Source organism: Bubalus bubalis, chromosome 7 (assembly GCF_019923935.1).
Source record: "Bubalus bubalis isolate 160015118507 breed Murrah chromosome 7, NDDB_SH_1, whole genome shotgun sequence".
In the NCBI taxonomy this organism is placed as follows: Eukaryota; Metazoa; Chordata; class Mammalia; order Artiodactyla; family Bovidae; genus Bubalus; species Bubalus bubalis.
This window is the reverse complement of record NC_059163.1, coordinates 24,128,606-24,136,810: the sequence shown is the minus strand read 5'-3', so window position 1 is coordinate 24,136,810 and position 8,205 is coordinate 24,128,606. Positions and strand designations below refer to the sequence as shown.

Here is an 8,205-nt window from a genome sequence, read left to right as displayed (position 1 = left end):
AAATATTAAAGGAATTAATTGGTAGGGGCTTTGAAGACATAAAGATTAGTACAGAGATGACAAGTTCCCAAGAACTGCTTCAGTTCAGTTCAGTCGCTCAGTCGTGTCTGACTCTTTGTGACCCCATGAATCGCAGCACGCCAGGCCTCCCTGTCCATCACCAACTCCCGGAGTTCACTCAGACTCAACTAACACCCAAAAAAGATGTCCTTTTCATTATAGGGGACTGGAATGCAAAAGTAGGAAGTCAAGAAACACCTGGAGTAACAGGCAAATTTGGCCTTGGAATACGGAATGAAGCAGGGCAAAGACTAATAGAGTTTGCCAAGAAAATGCACTGGTCATAGCAAACACCCTCTTCCAACAACACAAGAGAAGACTCTACACATGGACATCACCAGATGGTCAACACCAAAATCAGATTGATTATGTTCTTTGCAGCCAAAGGTGGAGAAGCTCTATACAGTCAACAAAAACAAGACTGGGAGCTGACTGTGGCTCAGATCATGAGCTCCTTATTACCAAATTCAGACTTAAATTGAAGAAAGTAGGGAAAACCACTAGACCATTCAGGTATGACCTAAATCAAATCCCTTATGATTATACAGTGGAAGTGAGAAATAGATTTAAGGGCCTAGATCTGATAGATGGAGTGCCTGATGAACTATGGAATAAGGTTCGTGACATTGTACAGGAGACAGGGATCAAGACCATCCCCATGGAAAAGAAAGGCAAAAAAGCAAAATGGCTGTCCGGGGAGGCCTTACAAATAGCTGTGAAAAGAAGAGAAGCAAAAAGCAAAGGAGAAAAGGAAAGATATAAGAACTGCTTAATTATGTATTATTTGATTGTAAGGGAAAGTCATGGGATAACTGGGCCACCCACCCTCAGTGAAGAGTCTTCTCTTGGCCTGAATATCAAGTCCATCCTCAAAGCCCGCTTGTGTTCCTGCTTCTACAGTATCTGGCGGAAGGCTTGCTCCTCTCTCACCCTCAGAGTCTGTCTCAGGCTTGTTCTCACTCTCGCTCTTGCTCTCAATCTCTCCAATTTCAAAAACCCTATTGTGGAACCCTGTCTGTTGAAGATAGCTAGAGACCAGTTTAAGTCTTCTTTGTGATGGAACCTGCAGAATAGATAGATGCTAATTACGATGCCTCTTTTCCAGATACTGACAGGTAATCTGAGAGCCGTGTGGACCTCCCTATCGCAGTAGAGAGCCACTGTAAGATAAGATCTATCTTGTGGATGGACACTCAAAGCTGAGTCTTTTCTAGGAAGTGGGTGAAACAGAGTGATATTCAACTGGGAATGGTCCTACTTTTCCAGCTCTTGCTCTGCTTCATCACAGACACTGGGATTCTAAAGGGAGTACCAAACTGTGTTACAGGCAGGGCCCACCGGCCCCAGGCGTCTGGCAGGTATTTCAGATCTTTAGGGTACCAAGGCACACCTTAGCCTTCTGTCACGGAGGGCTAAATGGAGGGCTAAATTTGACAGCAGTGATTGGAGAATATGCTCAGATGTTCAGTTGTGCCTGATTTTTTGTGACCCCATGGATTGTAGCCCGCCAGGCTCTTTTATCCATAGGATTTCCCAGGCAAGAGTACTGGAGTGGGTTGCCATTTCCTATCTTCCCCACCCAGGGATCGAACCTGGGTCTCCTGCATTGCAGGCAATTCTTTACCAACTGAGCCACCAGGGAACCTTCAATTTATTCCTATATGTTTCTGGAGAGACTTGATGAGATGGGGAAAAAGCAGCTTCCTTCCTCTTTCTACCTCCTGCCTCTTAAGCACTCTGCCTTAATTTTCCTGGCTGACTTGAGCAATGTTGGCAAGACAAAGAGAAGTCTTTCCACTGTTTAGTCTACTTTTAATTATTTCAAGATGGGGTCCTTCCCTGGCCACCAGGCGACGAGCTGTCCATTTTTGAGTTTCTCCTCATTCTTACTTCTGGGTATTGGGGATGTAGTTTCATTGGACCAGGTGCAGCTGGAAACTTCTTGGGAGGTCCGAGGTTTCCCAGAATTTATGATCTACCCAGAGAAAGCCCCTGTGGGGAAACTCCACTGCTCCTTCTCTGGTTACCCACTCTGGGGACACTATGGTTGTCCTCTTTCTCCTAGGCTGCCTTGGCTTCCTCAGTGTGATGTCTCTGTCTTCTTTCTTCAGGAAAAACAGTCTCCCTGATCCCCACTCCCCACTTCCTAGGTATAAAGGAAAGACTCTAAGCTCTGGAGCTAACCTCAGACTTCAAATACCACCTACGTGCTATGTAACTTTGGGCAAACTACTTTATGATTCTGATCCACCATTTCCTTTTGTTTATAAGATGGGAGGAGTGAAATAAGTCAGACAGAGAAAGATAAATACTGTATGATCTCATATGTGGAACCTAAAAAAAAGAATCTCATATATAGAGAGAACAGATTGGTGGTTGTCAGAGGTGGGGTTTGAGAGGTGGGTGAAATGAGTGAAGGCAGTCAAAAAGTACAGATTTCCAGTCATAAGATAAAGAAGTTATGGGGAAATATTATAGTGACTATAGTTAGTAATACTGTGTTGTATTTTTGAAAGTTACCAAGACAGTAAACCTTAAACTTCTCATCACAAGAAAAAAAAATGTAACTGTGTGGTTATGGATGTTAACTAGCCTTGTTGTGGTGATCATTTTACATTAGCTATGTGTATCAAATCATTCTGTTGTACACCAGGAACTAGTACAACATTAATGTAAACTGTATCTCAGTTTGAAAAAAAGATGGGAATAATCTCTGTAACTCATAGTGCCAGAAGGCTCAAGGAGGGAATAATTAGATCTATTACGGAAGACCGGAGATGGAAATGGCAACCCACTTCAGTATTCTTGCCTGGGAAATCCCACGGACAGAAGAAGCTGATGGGCTACAGTCCATGGGCTCACAGGAGCTGGACATAGCTTAATGACCACCACCACTACCAACAACCACCCTTATAGAAGTTATGAAGAGTTTAATGAGGTAACAGAAGTTATCTACTAAAAGCACCAACACAGCTTCTGAAATAGTGTAATAACTGGACATTATTTATCCCTTCCTCTGTTTTCTGTTCTCTTTTGCTATTAGTACATGTATATGATCCGTTTTGTTTCAAATGTTTTATGGTTAATAATTGTAAGGCAACTGACACAGGACTGCATATTCTGTTTAATAACCATGGGGAAGTTTGGCAGCTTAACAAACATCCTTGACTCCCTTGCAAAGAGGAGAGCTCAACTTCCCTTGGACTTTGGCTTCAAGACCTCACATTCTTTTCTCAGAAAACAGAACCGAAGACCCGGTACTTGTTAACTGTGCTCAGATCCTTTCAGGCATCTTTGTTTCAGTAATAATAGACACCAGTTTATTAACACTGAATATGAGCAAATGATAAATGTTATTTCATTTAACCTCAGCTCCATGAGGCAGGTGACATCATCCCCATTTATAGTTAAGAAACTGAGGCTCATGGAGAAGGAAATGGCAACCCACTCCAGTATTCTTGCTTGGAGAATCTCAGGGACGGGGGTGCCTCATGGGCTGCCGTCTATGGGGTCGCACAGAGTCGTCTATGGGGACGCGACTGAAGCCACTTAGCAGCAGCAGCAGAGTAAATTGATCTAAATGCTGATAAGGATTTCATTGAGTTGGCATTTAGTGGGGGAAAATCAACCATGTAATATGATCACAGTTGATTTGGTTTTCCCTTTTGAGGACATTATGGAGAGAAGAAAAGGCCTGTTTCTTTTTTCTTTTTTCTGTTTCCACTTTTAAGTAGGAAACAATTGGTATTGATAACTCCTGGTATATGTTAATTTTTAATTATTATGTTTAATGGGGTTTTTTTCCTTCCTTTCAGGTATCTACCAGGATTATTATTTTAATCTGGTTAATAAACAATTGAAACAAATTGAAAAAAAAAAAAAAAGAAACTGAGGCTCAGAAAAGCTAAGCGCCACCATACATTACATACCTAGATCATTCTGAAACCATAAGACAAACCAAGATATCTAAGACTCCAAAATCCATGTTCTTGGCACTCTCTCCAAGGTGTCTTGAGGCAATAGCAGCAGCAGTTGCAAAGCTCTTTACTTAAAAGGACTTTTTCCAAGGGGAGAAGGGTCTGGAAACTTGCAGGTTTCATGAACCCCTGGCTTCTCACCCCAAGCAACTTCACAATATATCACTGAAATGTAACAGTCACAGGTGTGTGCATGATAACTCGCTTCAGTTGAGTCTGATTCTTTGCAACACCATGGGCATAGCCTGCCAGGCTCCTCTGTCCATGGACTTCTCCAGGCAAGAATACTGGAGTGGGTTGGCAGTATGACTGCCCTCCCACAGTCATAAGGTCTGAAATCAAAATTAGCCTCTCAGAAGTTTACGGATCAATAAACTGAAGTCATCTAGTACAGGACAAAAGCCATCATGATAAAGAAAGCAGTGACTGTTATCTTCAAATCTGTGTCAGGAGGCTCTCAGACTGGAACAGAATGGTTGGCTGTATGTCTTCTGCTCACTGAGCACTGTGCTATTAAGGCTTGAGAACTCGCAGAGATGTGGATGGACCTAGAGACCATCAAGCAGAGTGAAGTAAGCCAGAGAGAGAAAAATAAATACTATATATTAATGCATATATGTGGAATCTAGAAAAATGGTACAGATGAACCTATTTGCCAAGCAGAAATAGAGACACAGACATAGAGAACAAACGTATGGATACCAAGGAGGTGAAGGGGGCGGATGGGATGAATTGGGAAATTAGGATTGGCATACGTACACTCCTATGTATAAAATAGATAACTAATGAGAACCTACTGTGCAGCACAGGAAACTCTACTCAATGCTCTGTGGGGAGCTAAATGGGAAGGAAATCCCCAAGGAGGGGATATATGTAAACACATAACTGACTCAGTGTGCTGTACAGCAGAAACTAACACAGCATTGTCAAGCCATGACACTCTAGTAAATATTTTTTAAATAAAGAGAATTTTTCTGAAATTAAAAAAAAAAAAAAAAAAGGTTTGAGAATTCTAGAATGTGCCAAGTTGGAACCCTGAACAAACTTTCCTGCATGACTTACAGAACGTCCTTGGTTCTGTGTTTCCCATACTTTCTGAGGGGGAAGTAGGCTCTTTTGCTGTCTTCATTTCCCCATACTGCCCGGAGCAGCAGTACTGAAACCATTCAGCGGTGTGAACTGGGCAATGTCTAAAGGTCACGTCGTGGGCAGGTGCAGTCTGAGTTGAGGTGACCACAGATAGCAAGGAGGTCAAACCTGTTCATCCTAAAGGAAATTAACACTGAATATTCACTGGGAGGACTGATGCTGAAGCTCCAATACTTTGACCACCTGATGCGAAGAGCTGACTCATTGGAAAAGACCCTAATGCTGGGAAAGATTGAAGACAGGAAGAGAAGGGGAGCACAGGGGATAAAAAGGGTAGATAGCATCACTGATTCAATGGACCTGAACTCAGGCAAACTCCGGGAGATGGTGAGGGACAGGGAGACCTGGTGTGCTGCAGTCCATGGGGTCGCAAAGAGTCAGATGACTTGGCGACTGAACAACAAGAAGTGAAGGAATAGTGCATACTGAAGGCTTACTGTGTACTCAGCACTGTGCCGCTTGCTCTCTAGAGGACCTTTAGCAGACCCTTAACAATGCAATTAAAAAGACTTCATTTGTCCCAACTCTGCTACCAACTAGTTTGGAGAAACTGGGAGAATCTTTCAGTCTCTCTGAGTGTTTATCTTTAAAATTGAACTAATAATTTCTATATTAATCACTAAGCCCATCGATATTAATTGAAGGCCTACTGTGTGCTAAGCATTACAAAAGCTGGATGCACACAGAGGTAAAATAAACCATTGACTTATAAGTAAGTTTGGGGACTGCAATTGTCCAGCATGATGATTAAAGTTAACAATACTGTATTTGTTTATTTGCTGAAAGTAAATCTTGAAAGTTGTCATACAAGAAAAGGAATTGTAACTATATGTGTGTGATGAATATTAACTAAACTTGTTGTGGTGATTATTTTGCAATATATATATATACATACATATAAAGAAAGCTGAGCACTGAAGAATTGATGCTTTTGAACTGTGGTGTTGGAGAAGACTCTTGAGAGTCCCTTGGACAGCAAGGAGATCCAACCAGTCCATCCTAAAGGAAATCAGTCCTGAGTATTCATTGAAAGGACTGATGCTGAAGCTGAAACTCCAATACTTTGGCCACCTGATGAGAAGAACTGATTCATTTGAAAAGACCTTGATGCTGGGAGGGATTGGGGGCAGGAGGAGAAGGGGATGGCAGAGGATGAGATGGTTGGATGGCTTCACCGACTCAGTGGACATGAGTTTGAGTGAACTCCAGGAGTTGGTGACGGACATGGAGGCCTGGCGCACTGCAGTCCATGGGGTCACAAAGAGTCAGACATGATTGAGTGACTGAACTGAACTGACTGATATAGACATAAATATGTATATCAAATCATATATATGTATACATATATAAATATCAAATCATCATGTTGTTTGTCTTAAATTTATGAATCATGTTATATGTCAATTATCTCAAAAACCTCAACTTATCTCAAGAAAGCTGGAAAAATTTTAACAAAGTAAAATAATTCAGTGTCTATTTTTTGGAACTTATGATTTACGAACACGGGCAAGTGTGGCAAATTATATAAAATATTTGGCCTTTGGTCATTGTTTCATTTAATCTTCACAGTCATCCTATGAAGAGTATGCTCTTTTCACATCAATGTTATCTACTATTGTTAAATGTTGAAAATAGGCAGATCCAGACTGAGAAAAAACAAAAAAAGTACTAGATTCATCTTAATTGCAAAAGTTAAGTGGCCATCATTAGCTGATCGTTTCATATAATTAAAGTAAGTTTGAGACTGTGGTATATTTCATATTAAAAAATAGACCTTGTCTTTTATTGATTCATGCCTAGTTTCAGTGAACATTTGTGGTCCATAATTGTATTCTTATTAGCATCTGGCCCAGTGTCTGCTACATATTAGGTGATTAATATGTAATTGTTTAATAAATCGAGCACTTATTACATTATTACCAGGCATTACTTATTCTGGAAATTGGCATTGAATCTCATCTTTGTTCCTAGAAATTGTGTTAAGCCTGTGGATAAAAACATGAAATTCTGGCCCAATAAGCTTTAGAAAATCTATGTCAATACAAATAAAGGGAAGGAAGAGTAGTGGAGACTAGTCTCAGATGAGGAGTGTCCCCACAACTCCAAAATAACCCCTCTATCTCTACTCTGAACTGCTTTCCAGAGCACACCCTACAGGGAGAATGAGCCCCAGTTGCCCACGGTAATAACCTGCTGGTAACACAGCTGTATCGACTCCCTTCCTGAGTCTATGTCACATCTGCTCTCACTTCCCAGTGCCTCCTGGAATCCCTGGATCCTTATCTCAGAGTCTCTTTCTGGGGGGACTTACTCTAAAATAGTCAGATGTTGTTAAGCCCGAGGCATAACTGTGTGTATCACTTTGTAAGGTTACAAGGGTAGAGACGTTGAAGAAAGAATATGAAGGCTTTGGGCTAGAAATAATTTAGAAAGGTTAATTCTCTTTGTCGGCATGCTAGGGAGTTACCAAGAGACCTAAAGGGAAATGGAGAGGTGAGGTCAGGGTGCAGCTAAAGTTAGAGAGCACAGGGCAGGACGTGAGCCTGTCTTCAGAGAGCTGCCTTTTCCTCCAAACACACAGAGTAACTTGGAAACACAAGAAGAGGAGTGAGCAGAGGGCAAGGGATAGGAGCAAAATGAAGAGGAGGACAGGCTCCCATTTAATCATTATCTACCAAGTTACTAGTGGGCTTCCCTGGTGGCTCAGTTGGTAAAGAATCTGCCTGCAAAGCAGGAGACCCAGGTTCGATCCCTGGGTTGGGAAGATCCCCTGGAGTAGGAAATGACTACCCACTCCAGTATTCTTGCCTGGAGAATGCCATGAACAGAGGAGCCTGGCGGGCTATAGTCCATGGGATCACAAAGAGTCTGACATGACTCAGCAACTAAACCACCACCACCACCAAGTTACCAATACTGCCTCCTAGCGCTTTATGTTTATTTCCACGGGGTCTTTGAATGTCAAGTCTAGGGTGTGGGGGCACGTGAAGAATCAGTGATTCCAGCAAGCAAGGCAGGA

The 8,205-nt window shown here is 41.9% G+C and overlaps 1 non-coding gene across 1 annotated transcript; it reads left to right on the top strand.

Moving 5' to 3' along the window:
- The first annotated feature begins 7,878 nt into the window (after positions 1-7,878).
- Positions 7,879-7,950, top strand: TRNAC-GCA. The gene has a single exon. It is a non-coding gene; the product is annotated as a tRNA-Cys (tRNA).
- The last annotated feature ends 255 nt before the right edge of the window (positions 7,951-8,205 follow it).